Below are 20,539 nucleotides of genomic sequence, written 5' to 3' on the forward strand. Positions count from 1 at the left end.
ACATAACTTCAAATTAATCGATAAATAGAAAAAAAATATCAAATGATATTTCTGAAAGCTATTCGATACATATTTATTGGGGTGTGAATTCCTTTCAAAATTTCAAAATACTTGAATGAATAGTAAAATATAAAATGGTAAAACTTTCTCATTCATTCATGATAGGAAAGTGTATCTCATCGACTAACTAAATATAAATATATTTTTCAAATAAATATAATATAATAAGATAATAATTAAATGTTATTAAACATATGTTCACTATTTCTTTCTATGATAATATATTATTGATTATAGTTTTATTTCAATATTTAATTTTTTCTTCTGAATTTGAATAATTAGTTTAATGATCTTATCATAACATATTCATAACAAATTCTATGTTGTTAAAAGAAACTCCTTAACGGGTCTAACAAATCCTAATTTTAAAAAGAAAAAAAATTACCTAAAATAAAAAGCTGAAATTTAGTTGTCTTATTATAAAAAAAAATAAAAAATAAAAAATTTATCATCACACAACACATATCTTTAGTTTTAAACGATATAATAACAATAATGAAATAATAATAAATACCAACATTAATTCATCTTGTTCCATTAATCTACTCCTCTTTCTCTTTTTCTGTCTTTTTTTTTTAGTGTATTTCTTATTTTGTAAAAACATGACGAGCGTTTCATCAACTCGTAATATTGTTGGTATTATAGATTTGTTCTTCTTCTTCTATTATTCTTTTTATATTGATAAAAAATTCATGCATGCAAAATAGTTTAATATTCTGTTCTTCTAATTTTTCTTCTGTTTGATATTTCAATGCAGGAAATGTTATCGCCTTTGGTTTGTTCTTATCACCATCGTAAATGAGTTCTCTTTCTTTGTTTATTATTTTGTTTTGTGTACGTTTGTTCATTATTGATTATTAACTATTTGAAATAATAAAAAATTATTTGAATGAATTTCAGTCCAACTTTCTATAAAATTATAAAGAAGAAAGATGTGGAGGAGTACAAGTCTGATCGGTACATAGCAACAATGTTGAATTGTGCGTTTTGGATATTTTATTGATTGCCTTTTGTGCATCAAAATAGCATTTTAGTTGTTACCATCAATGGTGTAGGGCTTGTTTTAGAGTTCGTCTATCTTACCATATTTTATATTTATGGCAACAACAAAGAAAGGGTACGTATAACTTTGCTTTGAATGTGTTATTAATTAGTTTACAAAAATGTGTTGATTAAATTAGTATTAAGAGTTGATAGGATTTATGCTAATACAATTACTCATCATTACTTATCACTACTTTTCTTTCTTTAATTTCAGAAAAAGTTGCTTCTTTTTCTTCTCATTGGGACTATTTTTTTGGTTCTCATTGTTCTTATAACAATGTTGGCATTACATAATACTACCGAAAGAATTCTAGTGGTTGGTATTATATGTGATATCTTTAATATAATGATGTACATTTCTCCTCTTACTATTATGGTAAGTAATTTCTATCTCATTAAATGAAGTTTATTTAAATAATTTAATTTTGTATCTAATAAAAATGTAAACTATTTTTCTTTAAATAATTTTTCCATAATTCCAAATTTATACTAAATATCACTATAGAGATATTTTTTATTGGTATTTTGGAAAATAATATTTAATATATTTAAATAATAAGATCAGATCGAATGTTAGTTAATTAATAAATGATATAAACATAATTATTATTTGACTCATAATTCTTGTTGTCATTTTGTTACATGCAATGAACAGGCAAAGGTTATTAAAACAAAGAGTGTGAAATATATGCCATTTTCACTCTCTCTTGCTAGTTTTCTTAATGCATTATGTTGGACAACATATGCCTTACTCCACCCCTTTGACATTTATATTTTGGTAATTTTATATATATATATATATATATATATATATATATATATATATATATATATATATATATATATATATATATATATATATATATATATATATATATATATATATATATTATATATATATATATATATATATATATATATATATATATATATATATATATATATATATATATATATATATATATATATATATATATATTTGTGAGTTATAATTTAGTTTAATTTAGAGGTTTTTAATTATTTTGTTGTTGATTAATGTACATTTGAATTAATCTTACAGATCAGCAATAGTGTCGGAGTAATATCTGGACTTGTTCAACTCATACTATATGCTTATTTCCGATGCAAGAGAGAAAATAATAATGACGATAGTGATAATGTTTCAATTCTAGATGGAGACTACTATCTTATAAGTGATTAAAAATATTATCATCACACAGAAGCATGATAGCACACATTACTCTAAATTGGCTAGTGGAGGCTAGCTTTTGTAGCTGTAGTGCTTAGGAGAACACTCCTAACTTCTTATATTAAAATAATAATGTATAAATAATTCAAAAACACAATCAATCAAACGATATCGTTTCATAAATTTATCTTTTATCTTTTATTTGTGTTTTTTTTAATTTAGTAGATTACAAAAGAAACATAATTAACAGTCTTTAAAAGAGTTATATAATCATTGACCAAAATATTTTTCAATAGAAAAATGTATTAACTGATTCTTTGGGTAACATTCAAGTTTCACAATAACTAAAAAATATTAGTGTAAGATTATTTGATATTGGATACGGATTTATATATTTAGAAGTTAATTTAATCAAAATTAGTGAAATTAAATATGGATTTCTATACATGGACATCCATTTATTTTATAAGAAAATGATTTCTATACTATGCTTTTCCTCCACCACCCCGAACTAGAACACCAAGTGAGAACTATTTCCCTTTTTGTCTTTGGTTATCCTTTATCCATGGACTTAGCTTTATGTAATTGTATTTGTAATGTAAGTATCCCCTTCTAAATAGCTTCACCTTCTTTAATCAATCTCCAAAACCACTTACATAGTAAGGCTCCATTGAAATTTTTTAAATCCTTCACCCTCAACCCTCCCCCCTCATTCGATTTGCAAATACCCTCTCAGCTGACCCAACAAATTCCATTGCTATCTTCTTTATCATACCACATAAAATTTCTTTGGATTTTCGTTATATCTTGTCTCACCTTCACATGGACTTTATAAAAGGATAAATGATAGACTAGTAGATTGCTTAAGACTGAATTGATTAATCAAACTATGTTTCCTATTAATAAGCATCTACTTTTCCAACATGATAATTTCTTTATGAAGTTAGCTAAAAGTGGCTTTCAAGTATTAATTCTTCTAGGGTTAAAGCCTATAAGAATTCCTAAAAACTTAAAAGGAATACTGATAATGCTACATGATGGGAAATGTGAGCAACCTACAAAAAAAATGTGGACTAATACCAATATCTTACATTTTACTTTTTACCATGTTGATTCTTAGACTAGATACCATCTCAAATCCTCTCATTATAGGTTTTATGGCCCACAAATTGTTCCACCCTTCTTCTCCAATTACTATTGTATCATCTGTGAATTGTAAGAGGTTATAAGTAACTTGGTTGTTAAGTCTGAAACCTCAGAATACTCCATTCTCTTCTGCTTTTTTGAACAACCCTGCAAGACCCTCTGCCACTAGAGTAAATAAAAAAGTTGATAAGGGATCACCCTGTCTAAGTCACCTAGTCACCTCAAAGTCTTTTGGAGGACTGCCATTGATCAAGACTGACATGCTATTTGTGAAGACTGTAGCAGTAAATTCATGACCATCAAACTATGGATAAACTTGACGTCAGTAAAATCAGAGTCGTCACCGCGTTTTTATTGTTTCCAAAGGAAAAAGGGCAAAAGTACGAACGAAACCCAAAGATAAGAAATTTTCAAATCAAAAATAATAAAATGTCATAGATTACAGGTAAGGGGGTTGGTTACACAGAGGAAAGGTATTAGCACCCACAGTGTTTTAGGTACTCATAGGGAGCCCTTTTTTGTGTGCAAGTGTTTTGGTGAAAATGATGTTTGATAAAATATAGATTGAGGGGGTGAGAAACGAATTCATTAATTATATTTTTATGTTTGATAAGACCTTTGGTCTTATGCCTACGTACCAACATAAAAATGAGGGATCAAAACCCCGTAGTTCATGGTAAAAATTTCAAAGAAGTCGGTGAATTGGTTTTAAGCAAAAGTTTAACAGAAAAAGGCACAAAAAGGCCAAAGACTTGAATGGAGTTGTTAATTATTTTTGTATTTTTGAAATTAAAGTAAATATGCTTAAGTTCATTCACATGTTTGATTTAAGAAAATGTTTGAAAATTCAATGGCATAAGGCCAAAGTTTCTAATCATTATAACATGTCTAAGCTGAAAACACAATAAAAGAAGATTTTGAAAAGAGAGAGAGATTTGAAATTAAAGAAGTGGGAGGATATGAAGAGTCTATCCTAGACAAAAAAATTAAAAGTTAAGAGTTGAAAAGATCTGACCAATGGGATACAATCCACAAGACAAGAATGTGAGATAGAACCCATTTCCTTTGGACTTTTAGGCAAGCAATAAGCATAAATAAACATCCAAGTAAATCATATGAAGACCAATGCATCAAATAAAGATATCCATAAAATCCAAGCAAGCACTCCAATAGCTAGTAGTCTTCAATATCTTCCAATGTATCAGATGAAAGTATTCCTTAGCAAACTCAGAAACAATCATCAGACATCAATAACAAAGTCAAAATAACAGCTTAAACATAGAGATCACATAACATATGAACCATATGCACTCAAGGTTTACATCAGATGAAAGACATAGTCAAGGATAACTCAGTCTCCAATAGTGGCATTGTCCAAGTCCTCAAAGCATAGGAAAGTTGCATATTATAAGTCCAAAAGTTCAGATCAAGTCCAACAGTCCACCAAGATATTTTTTAAGTTTTTGTTGTTATTAAGTATTTTAAGGTCCTAAGGCCATAATTAGAACAAAATCATAAGCATACAATATATAGACAATCACAAAAAGACCTTGCATGAGCTTTGAAACTCCGGAGAGAATGACCAACCTCAGGTAAATGTTTACTACTTTTCTCTATCTCTTTTTTCTAATTTTTGTGATATCCTCCCTCTTCTACTACCTATTTTCATGTGTGTACTCCGACGACAGTGTCTCTTAGGTCCAATGATATTTGTGGCTTAACCTAACTAGCTCAGGTTCAGATGATAAACCTGAGTAATTTTAGCATGAGAGCTTTAGAGTGAGGTTGAGGGATGAATTAAGGAAGAGGTTTAGTAGTATTTTTTAGATTCATATTAGAGTGGATAGTGATGATGGTTTTATAGTGGAATTGAGTGAGAAAATAGAAGGAAATGATGAATTGGTTAGATGATTTTGGAGGGAGTTTTTTAGTGTGATCTGTGTGAAATAATTAGGGGAAGGGTTAAGATGAATTAGGATTGAGAAAGTTGTTAGGATTCATGTTAGTTATTATGTCTGAGAGCCTGTTATTTGATGGAGGTTAAATGATGTTAGTATGTGATAACACATGCTCACGCGTTACACAATGCCTGAAGCTTGTTTGATTATTTGATTTTTGCTCAATTATTTTAATTCAATTGATGTATTGTATGCTATGTGTGTATGTCGTGTATGTTGAATGTTAATGATGCTATAAGTGTTTACAATCACGCGTTAAACACATTTCTTGCAATTTGTTTTATTTTCTTTAATTATTTTTGGTTTAATTCATTACAGTTGTTATTAATTTATGCTATTAGGATGATGAAATGATGGATCCACACAAGTTTTGCTGTCTTCAGTTTAGCTTTGGTTTTTAATTTCAGTTGTATGGGGATGTATTATGGATGATTATTGCTCATGTATGCTTTGAACTCCTGTGTGCTTGCAGTGCTTTGAATTTCATTTGTATGTGGATGTTGTTCATGTTGGAATGATAAGGTAAGTGGACATGGTGAGTTTTTTCATTTGTTTTGGTTTGTACATGATGCATGGTAACTGGTAATGTTATGAGGACGAAAATGATGGTGTATGAAATGGTGCAAAGATGACGGTGATGATGGTAGCAGCAAGGGAAAAATCATGTGGGGCTTCCATCAATCTTAGACTTTCCCTTTCTTTTGTTTTTCTTTTTCAATTTCTTTTTTGTATTTTACTTAAAAATGATGTAATGTATGTACTATATACTAAAAATGTAATGAAAAATGCCTTAATTGTACACTCAAAATCACCTCAAATTGAATGTAAATACATGGAATATTTTTTAGAAAATGTTCATTTATGCATAACATAACATGTGAAGTATACAAGGTGGCATAAGAAATGCAAGACACTAAATTGTAAAAAAAAACATGATTCTGATAATGATCTTAATTCAACCGTAAATCAAAGACACAAACCTTGATCATATGAAAACTTTATCACAAATACAAAACACTAATCTTAATGAACTTCCAATTTTCTTAACCATGGTCAAATGACTTGTTATGAATGCAACTAGAATATGAATGCAACTAGTATAGTTTTAAGAATGATGTAATGCAATACCGTATGAGGATTTGATTAGATGATTCTTAAGTTCCAAATAGATCATACCTAAAAATACAAAAGATGCAAAATACACAATAAATTGGTGGTGGGACAAAATTGAGGTACGACAGCTGCAACATAAAAAAAGTTTTAAAAAATGACTATTAGATAACTTACCATTAAGTTTTCCAATTACCAAAATATAGATCACCGAATAACTTTACAACAAATTTTCCGATACACAAATTCTCTTCATCAGATTCTATTTTATAAAGTTATTTGATACAGTTAAAAAAAATACAAAGCGGATAACTACTCAATTAGCTCTCCTATAAAAAAAACAAAATTTGAACCGGATAACATAACTTCAAGTTCATCGATAAATAGAATAAACTTAACGGATGATATTTTTGGAAATTATTCGATATATATTTATTGGGGTGTGAATTCCTTCAAATTTTCAAAATACTTGAATGAATCGTAAAATATAAAATGGTAAAACTTTCTCATTCCTAATAGGAAAATATATCTCATTGAGTAACTAAAAATAGATATATTTTTCAAATAAATATAATATAATAAGATAATAATTAAATGTTATTAAACATATATTCAATATTTCTTATTAAACATATGTTCAATATTTCTTTCTATGATAATATATTATTAGTTATAGTTTTATTTCAATATTCATTTTTTTCTTCTGAATATGAATAATTAGTTTAATGATGTGATCATAACATATTCATAACAAATCATGTGCTGATAAAAGAAACTCCTTAACTGGTCTAACAAATTCTAATTTTAAAAAGAAAGTTACTTACCTAAAATAAAAAGTTGGAATTTAGTTCTCTTATTATAAAAAAAATTAAAAAAATATTTATCATCACACAACACATACCTTTAGTTATAAAAGATATAATAACAATAATGAAATGATAATAAATACCAACATTAATTCATCGTGTTCCATCAATCTACTCCTCTTTCCCTTTTTCTTCTCTTCTCTTGGAGTGTATTCCTTGTTCGGTAAAAACATGACGAACGTTTCATCAACTCGTAATATTGTTGGTATTATAGGTTTGTTCTTCTTCATCTACTACTCTTTTTATATTGATAAAAAATCCATGCATGCAAAATAGTTTAATATTTTGTTCTTCTAATTTTTCTTCTGTTTTGAAATTTCAATGTAGGAATTTCACCATCGTAAATGAATTCTCTTTCTTTGTTTATTATTTTGTTTTGTGTGAGTTTGCTCATTATTAATTATTAACTATTTGAAATACTAAAAAATTATTTGAATGAATTTCAGTCCAACTTACTATAAAATTATAAAGAAGAAAGATGCGGAGGAGTACAAGTCTGATCCATACATAGCAACAATGTTGAATTGTGCGTTTTAGATATTTTATGGATTGCCTTTTGTGCATCCAAATAGCATTTTAGTTGTTACCATCAATGGTGTAGGGCTTGTTTTAGAGTCCGTCTATCTTACTATATTTTATATTTATGGCAACAACAAAGAAAGGGTATGTATAACTTCGCTTTGAATATGTTATTAATTAGTTTACTAAAATGTGTTGATTAAATTAGTATTAAGAGTTGATAGGATTTATGCTAATACAATTACTCATCATTACTTATCACTACTTTTGTTTCTTTAATTTCAGAAAAAGTTGTTTCTTTTTCTTCTCATTGGGACTATTTTTTTGGTTCTCATTGTTCTTATAACAATGTTGGCATTACATAATACTACCGAAAGAACTCTAGTGGTTGGTATTATATGTGATATCTTTAACATAATGATGTACATTTCTCCTCTTATTGTTATGGTAAGTAATTTCTATCTCATTAACTGAAGTTTATTTAAATAATTTAAAATTTTTGTATCTAATAAAAATGTAAACTATGTTGGAAAATAATATTTAATATATTTAAATAATGAGATAAGATAGAATGTTAGTTAATTAATAAATTATATAAACAAAATTATTATTTGACTCATTTTGTTATATGTAATGAAAAGGCAAAGGTTATTAAAACAAAGAGTGTGAAATATATGCCATTTTCACTCTCTATGGCTAGCTTTCTTAATGCATTGTGTTGGACAACATATGCCTTACTCCACCCCTTTGACATTTGTATTTTGGTAATATTATATATATATTTGTGAGTTATAATTTAGTTTAATTGAGAGATTTTTAATTATTTTGTTGTTGATTAATGTACATTTGAATTAATCTTACAGATCAACAATAGTGTCGGTGTAATATCTGGACTTGTTCAACTCATACTGTATGCTTATTTCCGATGCAAGGGAGAAAATAATAATGAAGATGGTGATAATGTTTCAATTCTAGATGGAGACTACTATCTTATAAGTGATTAAAATTATTATCATCACACAAATGCATGATGACACACATTACTCCAAATTTGCTAGTGGAGGCTAGCTTTTGTAGGTGTAGTGCTTTGGAGAACACCCCTAACTTCTTATATTAAAACTATAATGTATAAATACTTCAAAAATATAATCAATCAAACGATATTATTTCAAAAATTTATCTTTTATCTTTTATTTGTATTTTTCTTAATTTAGTAGCTTACAAAAGAAACATAATGAACAATCTTTAAAAGAGTTATATAATCATTGACCAAAATATTTTTCAAGAGAAAAATCGATTAACCGATTCTTCAGCTAACATTCAAGTTTCACAATAACTGAATAATATTAGTGTAAGATAATTTGATATTGGATATGGATTTTTATATTTAAAAATTAATTTAATCAAAATTAGAGAAATTAAATATGGATTTCTATACATGGACATCCATTTATTTTTTAAGAAAATGATTTATATACTATGCTTTTCCTCCACTAGCCCTGAACGAAGCCGCAACCCAATTTTCTGCTAGATTGAGATTGTTTTTCTGCACTAGAACATCAAGTGAGAACTATTTTCCTCTTTGTTAAAACAAAAAAGACAAACCTTGTCTTGTGCAGAAATGAGAACTCCTATTCTAAATATAGGCCATGAGAATATATCTTCTCCTTTCTTATTTGGAGATCTACCTTCTAGTGGGCTATTAAGTTGTTGGATTTTCATATAGATGAATATCTTTATTGTCCTCCCATTTTCCAAGATAGATGATAACTTGAACAAATTAGGAAACATGATTGCTAATGGATTATGACCAATCCATCTGCCCCACCATAACGGAGTTGATCTATCCTGGCCAATGTTATAGTTTATATTTGATGCTACTCCTTCCACATCATATTCTCCTACAACACCTTTACTTGTTAAATCCCTCCACAATAAAGAATATGTCCCTTTATGTCTTTGGTTATCCTTTATCCTGACTTAGCTTTATGTCAATGTATCTGTAATGTAAGTATCCCCTTCCAAATAGCTTCACCTTCTTTAATCAATCTCCAAAACCACTTACATAGTAAGGCTCTATTGAAAATTTTCAAATCCTTCACCCCAACCCTCCCTCCTCTTTCGATTTTCAAATACCCTCTCAGCTGACCCAACAAATTTCATTGTTATCTTCTTTACCATACCACATAAAATTCCTTTATATTTTCGTTATATCTTGTCTCACCTTTACATGGACTTTATAAAAGGATATATGATAGACTAGTAGATTGCTTAAGACTGAATTGATTAATCAAACTCTGCTTCCTATTAATAAGCATCTACTTTTCCAACATGATAACTTCTTTCTGAAGATAGATAAAAGTGGCTTTCAAGTATTAATTCTTCTAGGTTAGAGCCTATAAGATTTCCTAAAATCTTAAAAAGAATACTGCTAATGCTGCATGATAGGAAATGTGAGGCAACTTGCAAGAAATATGGACTAATACCAATATCTTACATTTTACTTTTTACCATGTTGATTCTTAGACTAGATACCATCTCAAATCCTCTCATTATGGATTTTATGGCCCACAAATTGTTCCACTCGTCTTCTCCAATTACTATTGTATCATCTGTGAATTGTAAGAGGTTATAAGTAACTTGGCTGTTAAATCTAAAACCTCTGAATACTCCATTCTCTTCTGCTTTTTTGAATAAACATGCAAGACCCTCTCCCACTAGAGTAAATAAAAAAGTTGACAAGGGATCACCCTGTCTAAGTTCCCTAGTCACCTCAAAGTCTTTTAGAGGACTGCCATTGATCAAGACTGACATGCTACTTGTGAAAACCCCTCCTTCCATCCATTCATCAATTTAGAACCAAAACCTAGCTTTCTCAACATGAATCTCAAGAACTCCAAATTAACACAATCATAAGCTTGCGCAAAGTCCACTTTTAACAATATACAATCCATATTATCTCTTTTAGCCAGATTAAGAAGTTCATTTATTACCACTACACCATCCAAAATCTTCCTGCCAGGTGAAAATCAGTATGTCTGGGAGAAACTAATTTACATAGGATCTTCTTCAACCTAGATGTTAAGATTTTGGAGACCACCTTATACATGCTACCAATCAAGCAAATAAGTTTGTAGTCTTCTAGCTCTAAAAGGTTCTCTACTTTGGGTACTAGAGCTAGAAAAGAAGCAGATAATGATTTGGGCATTATCCCTAACTCATAAAATTCCTACATAAAACTGATCACATCCTCACCCATAGTATCCCAACAAAGCTTTAGAAAATCAAAAGTGAACCCGTTCGGTCTAGGGCTTTTATCCATTACACTACCCCATATGACTTCTCTAACTTCCTCCTTGGATAAAGGCTTCTCCAACTCCAAGCTTTATTTCAATGTCACTTTGTTGAAGTCGACCTCGTCCAGATTTGTCCTCACACTAATACTCTATTCGAATCTTGCTTCAACATGTTTTCTGACTTCTTCCTTTATTTCCTTCACCCCTTCAATCCCCCCATTTGGAGTTTGTATTGATACAATTGAATTTCTCCTAATTCTAGATTTCAACATAGTGTGAAAAAATATTGAGTTTTGATCCCCTTCTTGTACCCACCTTTCTCTTGATTTTTGCTTCCACAAGCTTTCTCTCAGATGCAATTTCTCCCATACTTCTCTTTGAGCCTATACTCTCTTGATCCTAATTACCTCATTCATATTGTGATTGCTAGAGATTGTAGATGCCACCTGGTTGTCTAGATGGTTAAGTTCAATAATCATTTTAACTATCTTCAGGTCTTACCACCAAAAAACCTCCCTATTCCACTTTCTCAAACTCTTCCTTAGAAGTTTCAGTTTCTCCTTTAGAACAAACCCCTTTTTTACCCTTTATTTTGAAATATGATCATTCCTGCTTAATAAAATGCATGAACTTTTTGTGTTCAAACTAACACCTGTAAACTTTAAAAGGTTTTGGTCCTCAATTAAGGTTTCTAGGTTTAATCCACATTTAACATTGATTTGAAATATCTTTAACCCTAGTTTTCTTGGGCCAAAATCTTTCACTTATCTACAATACCATGGCACACTAAAAACCTATCGCATGTGCTACAAGCCTTCCCATTAAAGCCAAACCAGGTGAAATGGTTTGCTATTGCGGGAACATCGACAAGCTTCATAAGGCCAATGAATTTATTAAATTCTTCCATTTCTCCAATTTTAGAAGTTCCACTCTTACCTATTCTCTCACTACGATTTCTAGTTAAATTGAAGTCCCCACCAACTACCCAATCGACCGGGTCTAGACTATTTTTCAAACCTAGTAATTTAGACGACAAACATATTTTTTTCTATTGAACATGAGGAATAAACATTTATAAAGTAGTAGGGTTAACCTTGCCCACTATCTCTTAGCCCAATGAAACCTTCGCCTTTGAAACCCGACTTTGGTGTAATTGAGCCCACCCTTCACATAGTAAGAATACCTCCATATTTCCCTTCAGACGCTTTAGACAACCATTCCATTTCCTCGTTACCCCATAACCCTCTAACAATTTTTCCTCCATGTGTTGGACTTTAGTTTATTAAATGAATAAAATGTAAATGTTTCCTTTGATTAAAGACTGACTAACTCTTTTGTTCTTGTTTTCACTTGCGCAAATATTTATTATGACCATATTCATTGGAAAGATTTGTTGATATTCTCCTTCGAACTCTTCAGACCCTATGAGTTTCTTATCTCCAAGTCTCTAACTATCTTTTCAAAAACATGATCTAGTTCCTGACCTGCTACTCATAAATATGACATCTCATTCAACACCTTCTTTACCACGTCTTGTTCCAGATTATTCCAAAATATCTTGTTTCTTCTATTGGCATTCAAGTCTGACATTGAGTTACAACAAACAAAGATCCTCCTAAAAACCTTGTAGACTCGTTACTTGATTCACTTGTTCTTTGAGATGTAGAAGAAATATTGTTCGATCATGGGCTAAGAATTGATAGGCATGATGGCATAGAAGTAAGAAGGTTGAATGATTTTCTTATGTTGCAACACATTATATTGGATGTCAATGTTCCCCTTAGGCTTAGACCCATTCTTAGTCCCAATCTCCTTTAGGCTTCCAGAAATTGGATCTGAGCATACTTCTCCTTGGGCCACTGCATTAAAATCCTCCCCAAAATCATGTATTATATTACTTGTCCTTTTTTATATTGGGCTACAAGAAATTGGGTCCGAGAAATCTCCTGAAAGGTCCACCATGCTATTTTCATGTTTTGATACATGAGTTGGAATTGAACCTCCTTTACTAGATTATTTTCCTGCCATGCCCTACTTTTGAAAAAACAATCCATAATTACCCTACTTTGAAAAAAAAGTCTCAAAATACTCCATTTAAAGAGGGAGCTCGGTCATTGAATGGCTGAGGGTATTCTGCATTTTTTGTGTGTGGGACCTCGACCAATGAAAGGAGGAGGATATTGATAACATAAAAAGAAAAAAGGGAAATTGGGTAAAGGGAAATTGGGCGAGCTCCTTGATTGAATTTCGTTTCATGTCCTCGTCCAATGAATGGCCGAGCGTGTTCAGAAAAAAGGGAAATTGGGTAATTTTTTTTCAGTTAAGGATATTTTGGGATTTGATTTTCAAAAAGGGGGTATTGTGGTGAAAAACTCCCTTTACTACTAGAAACCTTTTTTGCATCGTCAATAGTTGACTTTTGAATATCACTCTCCACGTGACAATTTTTTATTTGACATTTCCGTCTACTTTTCCTATCAAATCATGCGGTAATATTCCAATACACAACTTTTTCAGCCTTGCTTCCTTCTTGTCACTGTCATGATTTGACTCTCCGCCTCCACTATTTTTCACCCTACCTTGTTTTCCTCCTCCTTTTGTCTAGTAGTTTTTTCACCAATCTCAACCGCATCACTTTCTGTCACCACCGTAACTCCACCACCTTCCTCACTAGATTCATCCCATTCACTACTGTGTCAGCTTCCCTCTTCTTTACATTCTAAGTCTTCTTCTTCCTTGGTTAAATTTATTTCCTTATTTCCTTTTAAAATTATTCTCTTTGGGGAATGAGAGTCTTCTCATTTTTTATCCCGTGAACATGATTATTCATCTTCATGTTAAAAGCCTCATCGAGCACCATGCTTAACATAGTTTTGGCCTAGATTCTTGCAACATTCATCCTTGTTTGGAGCCAGGTTTTGTCATCTAGACAAATATAAACTTCCATCAGACAGTGAGAAATTCAAAAATAAAAAATTGGGGGCCAAGCGTGACATGGGATCCCACAACACCACACATCATGAATCTGTAATATGTATACTCAAATATCATAAAATTGCATCATACGCTGACATTTTTCTCCCATATTCTTTATCAGTGACTCTGATTCGAATGTGTACAAAAGTTCTTCTAAAACGGAATATAGGAACATGGCTTTAACTACATGTGAATTTTGTGAATAGGTTCAAAGAACCTTTGGGGAAAAGACCAGAGGTAGTGGGTGTTAACTTTAAAGTCTTAAGTAGATAAGATAATTTATTGTTAGAAGAACCTTTTTGTGTGGAAGAGGTTAGGAGAGGTAGTTTGGTCAAACGATAGTGATAAAGGCCCGAGGATGGATGGCTTTAACTTGTTTTTTTTTATAAAACATGTTAGAGCATCATTAAAGATGGATTAGCTTATTTTATCAATGAATTTCACTCTAATGATTATCTTCCCAAATCCATCACAACGACTTTCATTTCTTTGATTCCTAAGGTAGACGGACCTCAAGAGGTGAACAATTTTAGGTCTGTTTTGCTTGGTCTCCATCTTATACAAAATAGTGGCTAAAATGTTTTCTTCTAGATTGAGGAGAGTTATTCCATCTTTGATTTCTAGGAATCAATCGACGTTCTTCCAAAAAAGAAAATGTTAGTTGGTGTTATAGTAACCAATAAGATTGTGGACTATGCGAAGAGTTTTAAGAAGGATTACTTGATATTTAAAATCAGTTTTGAAAAAGCCTACGACAGTGTTTCTTGGAGATATATTAGGAAGGTAATGTCTTTGATGGGTTTGGAAAATGGTGGATGAAATGGATGGATCAGTGTGTGTTTTCAAGTAGCTTTTCTATTTTGTTCAACATAAGTCCAACAAAGATTTCAAGGTGAGTATGGGTCTTAGACAAGGAGAACCTTTGTCGCCTTTCTTGCTCTTGTCAACAACGGAAGGGTTAACATATTTGATGTACAATTTCATTTCCAAGGGTAGTTTTGTCCTTTTAGTATGAATGAGGATATCCAATTCAAAATTCTTATGTTTGTCGATGATACAATGATAATTGGAGAAGGTTCTATGGATAATCTCTGAAGCATCAAAGCAATGTTGATGGGGTTTTAGTTGTTGTTGGGGTTGTGTATGATTTTACATAAAACTAAGATTTTTGGTATTAAATTTTTGGCTGATTTTTTTGGAGGAAGCATTATGTTTTTTGTCTTGCGGGATATGAAACTTTCCTTTTATGTTCTTAGGCATTCCAATCGCAAGTAATCCTAGAAGGAAGTCTACATGGAATCACATTCTAAACAAATTACATAGAAATATTTCTTGCGTATGGCTAGGAAACTCTTTATTGGTGGTCAGGTGGCATTCATGAGTGTGGTCGTCAATAGTCTGTCCATTCAATTTTATTCTTTCTTTAAGGCCCATAAGCGGTGATTAATGAGATTATTAACATTCAAAAAAATTTCTTATTGGGGGGAAAGAAATTTCTTATTGGGGGGAGGAGTATAAATTGGTTAAGCTGGAATAAGGTTTGTCATGATAAGGAAGACAAAGGTTTAGGTGTCAAGCACTGCGAAATTTTCAACAGAGCTTTCTTGAGTAAATAGATATGGAGAATTCTAAGTGAAAAATAGGCTATTTGGCATGGTGTGCCATCCTTTAGATATGCTGATATCTTATCTAAGGTTAATGAATGTTCTTCTTTTGATATAGGTGTAACACCTCAAAATTTGCCCTCCTCTTCTTGGGACTAGTTTAACACATTGCATTTCATTTTTTAGGGCATTAGGCATTTGCATATTGCATATCATGTGAAAATAAACAAGTCATCCTCTAAGGTCTTGTCAGAGATGGGGAAGTTGTATGGTTCGAGCCTGAGGGTCTTATTGAATTGATCACCAACCATCTGAGGGTTTGTGCTTCAATTAGGGTTTTCGTGGTTCTTCAAGAAGGTTGAGCATTATCTTGATTGCAAGGGTACATCATCATCATCATGGTTATGTTATCTGCCAGGGGTTCATTGTTCATGCTCAGATTCCTTTGGATTAGGGTTTTGACCTCTAGTCAACCCTAATCAATGACTTCTATTCCAACCAGGGATTCTCAAGGAGGTGAAGTATTCTATTGAGATGGAGATCACATGGCTATGTGAAGAGCTTATTGGAGCTAGGGTTTCATTTTGGAGCCATTTCATCAAGTGGTTGAGGCTCAAAGTCATTTGTGCATGTTCAAGTCATCTGGGGCCCATAGAAGTCAACAGAAAGTCAACTGAGGGCTAGGGGATGGGGAATTGGTTTGAGACACTTCATTCATGTCCCAAAGAGGTTTATTCATCATTACAAACACTTGTCTTGAAGAATTTGAGGTCAGATCAAAAGTTTCCAAAAATGGAAAGTGACCTGTAATTGAAAGTTTCCAAAAATGGAAAGGTTTTGGTTCAAATTCAACTTGATTGTACATCATCAAAGAAGCTTCAAATGAAATTTTGTCCAACATGAAAGTTGAATATCTCTGTCTCCCATTTCCAAAAAGTCCAAGATCATGAATTTATGATGAATGGTTGAGGAGATATGATCAAATCATTGCCAAGTGTGCTTGAAACTTCAAAAGGCCACAACTTTTGGCTCATAACTCCAATTTGAGTGCCTCTTTTTGCAAAATGATCCTCATGACATATATTTTCAAATCATTCATGGCATTGCATGAAATTTCATCATGTAATCATTTACCCATTCATGACCATTTTGGAGGGAAATTTGCAAATTCAAAATTGGTGCATCATATGAGCTTTTTAACCATTCCAACATGTTCATAATATGGTTTTAAGTGAAAATGCATGGCCATTGGTTACTGTTCACGTGGGATTGCATGCATGGGGTGAAAAAACCAAATTTTGCATAACACCTCTTTTCTCATTAAAATTTAATTAGCCAAGCCTAAGCATGATTAGGAAATGGATTAACATGTCATATAAATAGTAAATCCTAACAGAATTTTCATAATTCACAATTCTAGATCTAGATTGAAAATTTCCCTCCAAAATTTCTCTTCTTCCAAATTCAAAAATTCTTCAAAGAACACTTGATTTTTCTTCCATATTCTTGTTCTCTGGTATTGATTTAGTGTAGATCAAGCATTGGATCATTGAATTCGAGCAGAATTTGTGCACACTCCAAGCAAGAACATGAAGATGAAAATGTTGATTGAGCTAGATCCAAGCATCTCCAGGCCTCAATTTCAACTTCAAGCTTCATAACAGTGATACAGGAGTGAATTTGGATGCTTGCCAAGCCTTGAACCTACTACTGCCATTGTTGGAGCCTCAAGAGGTCACAATTTCGCATCTCTTAATTCTTTCTTTTATTGTTATAATTTTGTAGTTCATTGCTTGCTGATTCCACCGGTATAAAGAACATGAGATTTGGTGCAATATTCATGGAGATATGATGAATCTAAGTTTAGGATGTGAAATTTTCTTCTCTTCGATTTGCATGATTCTTTAGGAATTAGGATAAAATGCTAGTGGATTTGGAACCTACATGTCAAGACGAATCGATCGGTATATAATTTCGTAAATTCTGGAAAAAAAATATACACGTGTCACTGTTCACCACCGTCTTCATGAAGAAGACGGTGGTTTCCACCGTGCGCCACCATGGGTGCTGCGCTAGGGTTCTTGACTGAAGAACACGCTGCAGGCCTTATTTGATCCAGGTTTCTCCCTTCGATTCCCATGGAGCGTGTTTCTGTTTTCTTTTTTCATTTTAATTGCCTAGCCTTGAAACGACGTCGTTTTAGGCAGCGTGCGTCCCTCACTTCGATCCTGGCCTGTGCCACTTTCAATTTTCCAATTCATTTCATTATTTCTTCATGTTATTTCAATTTTTATTTCATTTTTTCCTTAACTTCAAAAAATCATAACAAATTGAAAATTAATCCAAATCTCTTCCAATTTTTTGCTACATGCTCCTTGAAGTGTCTATTATTTTATGATGTGAATTTCATGATTTTATCATTTCTGGATTTTGAATTGTGGATTGTTATTTGAGTATGATGCAAAATGTGACATGTTGTACCAATTCTTTTGTGAAATGCTCATACATTGGCCAATTAATGTGAAATTTGGTATGCTGATTCCCAACATGTTTCATGATATTTGAGGTTTGGTTGTGCATTTTTAGCATTTTTCATTTCTGTTTTATGCACATGATTGTATGGTGTGACAATGTGTGTCACACAATTTGATGTCATACTTGTGCATTTTCATTTCTAGGTCAATTGAGCTCTGTTGATTCTAATTTTTGGCATGATGATTGTATTTAACATGTTGTGTGCACATAAAAATTTCCAAAATTGTTTGATTCATTTCTGTTTTAATTTGGAATTTTGATTCTTGATGTCCAATTGTATGCTTTGAAATTGCCTTTGCCATATCTTGCTCATGAGATGACTTTGCTTGATGCTTTTGATTTGGTCCTTTTTAGGACATGTTCTTGCTTGATTAAACATGCTTCATGTGAAATTTTGGTTGCTGTTTTGACTTTTTACTTCACCTTTGACCCTAGTCCTTGGACTAGTGGTTTATACTCACATTTTGAGCTTTGAATTTCAGGTTCAAGCATTCATCTCCATGATTGATGTTGCCTCATCATTTGAGCTTGGCTATTTGCTATGTTTGCTAACCTTTGGTTCTTTTGTAGGTCCTTTGGTGAATCACTTGAGTGTTTGCCTTATGGCTTACATGTTGTACATATTGGGATTGTCTGTCTGTTGTTATCTGTTAACTGTTGGTTGTTTGTCTGAGTATCCTACTGATGTTTTAGATTTTCTTACAGGTACTTTAGCCGCTTTAACTTATTCTTTGAGTTGCTTTGCTTTGCTTGTGGTTGGCATACCACTTAGGTAACTTCCTTAACTCCATGTAGTCTGGAAGACCTGTCATGTTATTTTGGCAGGCACCTGTCTGAAGCCCTCCTTAAGAGGCAATGTTTGTGCTTGTTTACATTTGTGCCATGTACTTCAAAGACCTCCTAAGTGAAGAGGCATTGACAGATAAAAGGGATGTGCAATCCATCCCCTGCTATTCAGTTGAGTCTTTCATCTTGCTCGCACTACGTGCTGATGCATTTTGAATAAACACCTAAAATCTTGTATATAGAGTCAGTCATTGTGGAGTAGAGTTCCTCATTCTGGACCCCCACACCTTCTTTGTCTTGAGCTCACCCAGGCCGGGTTAAGAGCTATGAGGTCTAATCCTCATCTCCCATTTCATCTGCTCACCCTGACGGTCAATGTCAGTGGTTAAGAGCCTCAGACACCCTTTCCAGTTGGCTTGTTTGTCGAGGTTGATATGACCCCTCAACTAAAGCCCAACCTTGTATGAGCCACTTGTTTGCATATAGCGTGTGATACCTGTTCACCTATGCTTGTTTATCTGCTTTTGCTTCTCATTTCCTTTCTGTAGGAGTCGTATGATCAACTTTCGAGGAAGTTGAACGTACGTAGAGATAGACTTGAGTTGACTCACTGCCTGTGTGAGTCAAACTCTTGGTAGAGACCTCAATATAGGGATCATTTGCATGACAACTTCTAGGCTCGAGTCGTAGTCTCCCTTTTAGTTGTTATCTCCCTAGTCTCTGGTTAGGATAGAAGGTTCTCCCCTGTTAAGGGGAACTACGTCGCCCTGATCCTCATACCAGATGAGGTACGTAGGCAGGAGATCGTACGAGATCTCTCCGGGCGCCCTTTTTCTTTTTGTGTGTGTTTTGCTTGACAGCTATTAGGTCCGAGTTCCCGACTCCCTTTTAGTCTGTGTGTTCAACTTCTTTGTTTCTTTTGACGTTTCAGCGTCTTCTTGGTGTTTGCTTGACAACTATTAGGCTCGAGTACCAGACTCCCTAGTAGCCTGTTTGTTCAATCTTTTGGTGTATGTTAGGAGATGGATGTAAGACCAGCAATTGGTATTCCGTATCCTATTTGCGGTTGTTTGTTCGGAGTCAGACGTAAGACCAGCCATTGGCAGTCTGTTTCCATTTGTGTGTTTCTTTTGACGTCTCAGCGTCTTTGTGTTGTGTTTTGTTTCGGCGTGCGTTAGCCGAACTACGGTAGCTCTGATTCTCATTCCAGATGAGATATGTAGGCATAGGATGCGATATCCTAGCGAGCCCGTTCCCATTTCCCCGAACTACGTCGACTCTGATGTTTGTTTCTGACGAACTACGTAGGCCCAGGATGCGACATCCTGCCGAGTCCGCTTCCTCCGTCGTCTTTCATCTGTGTTTTATTCTAGTGTGTGTGCATTCTTTTGAGCAGTTATTCAACAACCTTTTTCTATCCTTTCTGAGCGTGGATCCTGTCGAGTACGAT

The 20,539-nt window shown here is 32.7% G+C and overlaps 2 pseudogenes; both read left to right on the forward strand.

Annotated features, from left to right (window-relative positions):
- The first annotated feature begins 662 nt into the window (after nt 1-662).
- On the forward strand, nt 663-2,305 carry LOC127095269 (bidirectional sugar transporter SWEET6b-like; annotated as a pseudogene).
- Nucleotides 2,306-7,544: 5,239 nt separating this feature from the next.
- On the forward strand, nt 7,545-8,896 carry LOC127095270 (bidirectional sugar transporter SWEET7b-like; annotated as a pseudogene).
- Nucleotides 8,897-20,539: the final 11,643 nt, after the last annotated feature.

Source organism: Lathyrus oleraceus, chromosome 6 (genome assembly GCF_024323335.1).
Source record: "Lathyrus oleraceus cultivar Zhongwan6 chromosome 6, CAAS_Psat_ZW6_1.0, whole genome shotgun sequence".
NCBI classification, from domain to species: domain Eukaryota; kingdom Viridiplantae; phylum Streptophyta; class Magnoliopsida; order Fabales; family Fabaceae; genus Lathyrus; species Lathyrus oleraceus.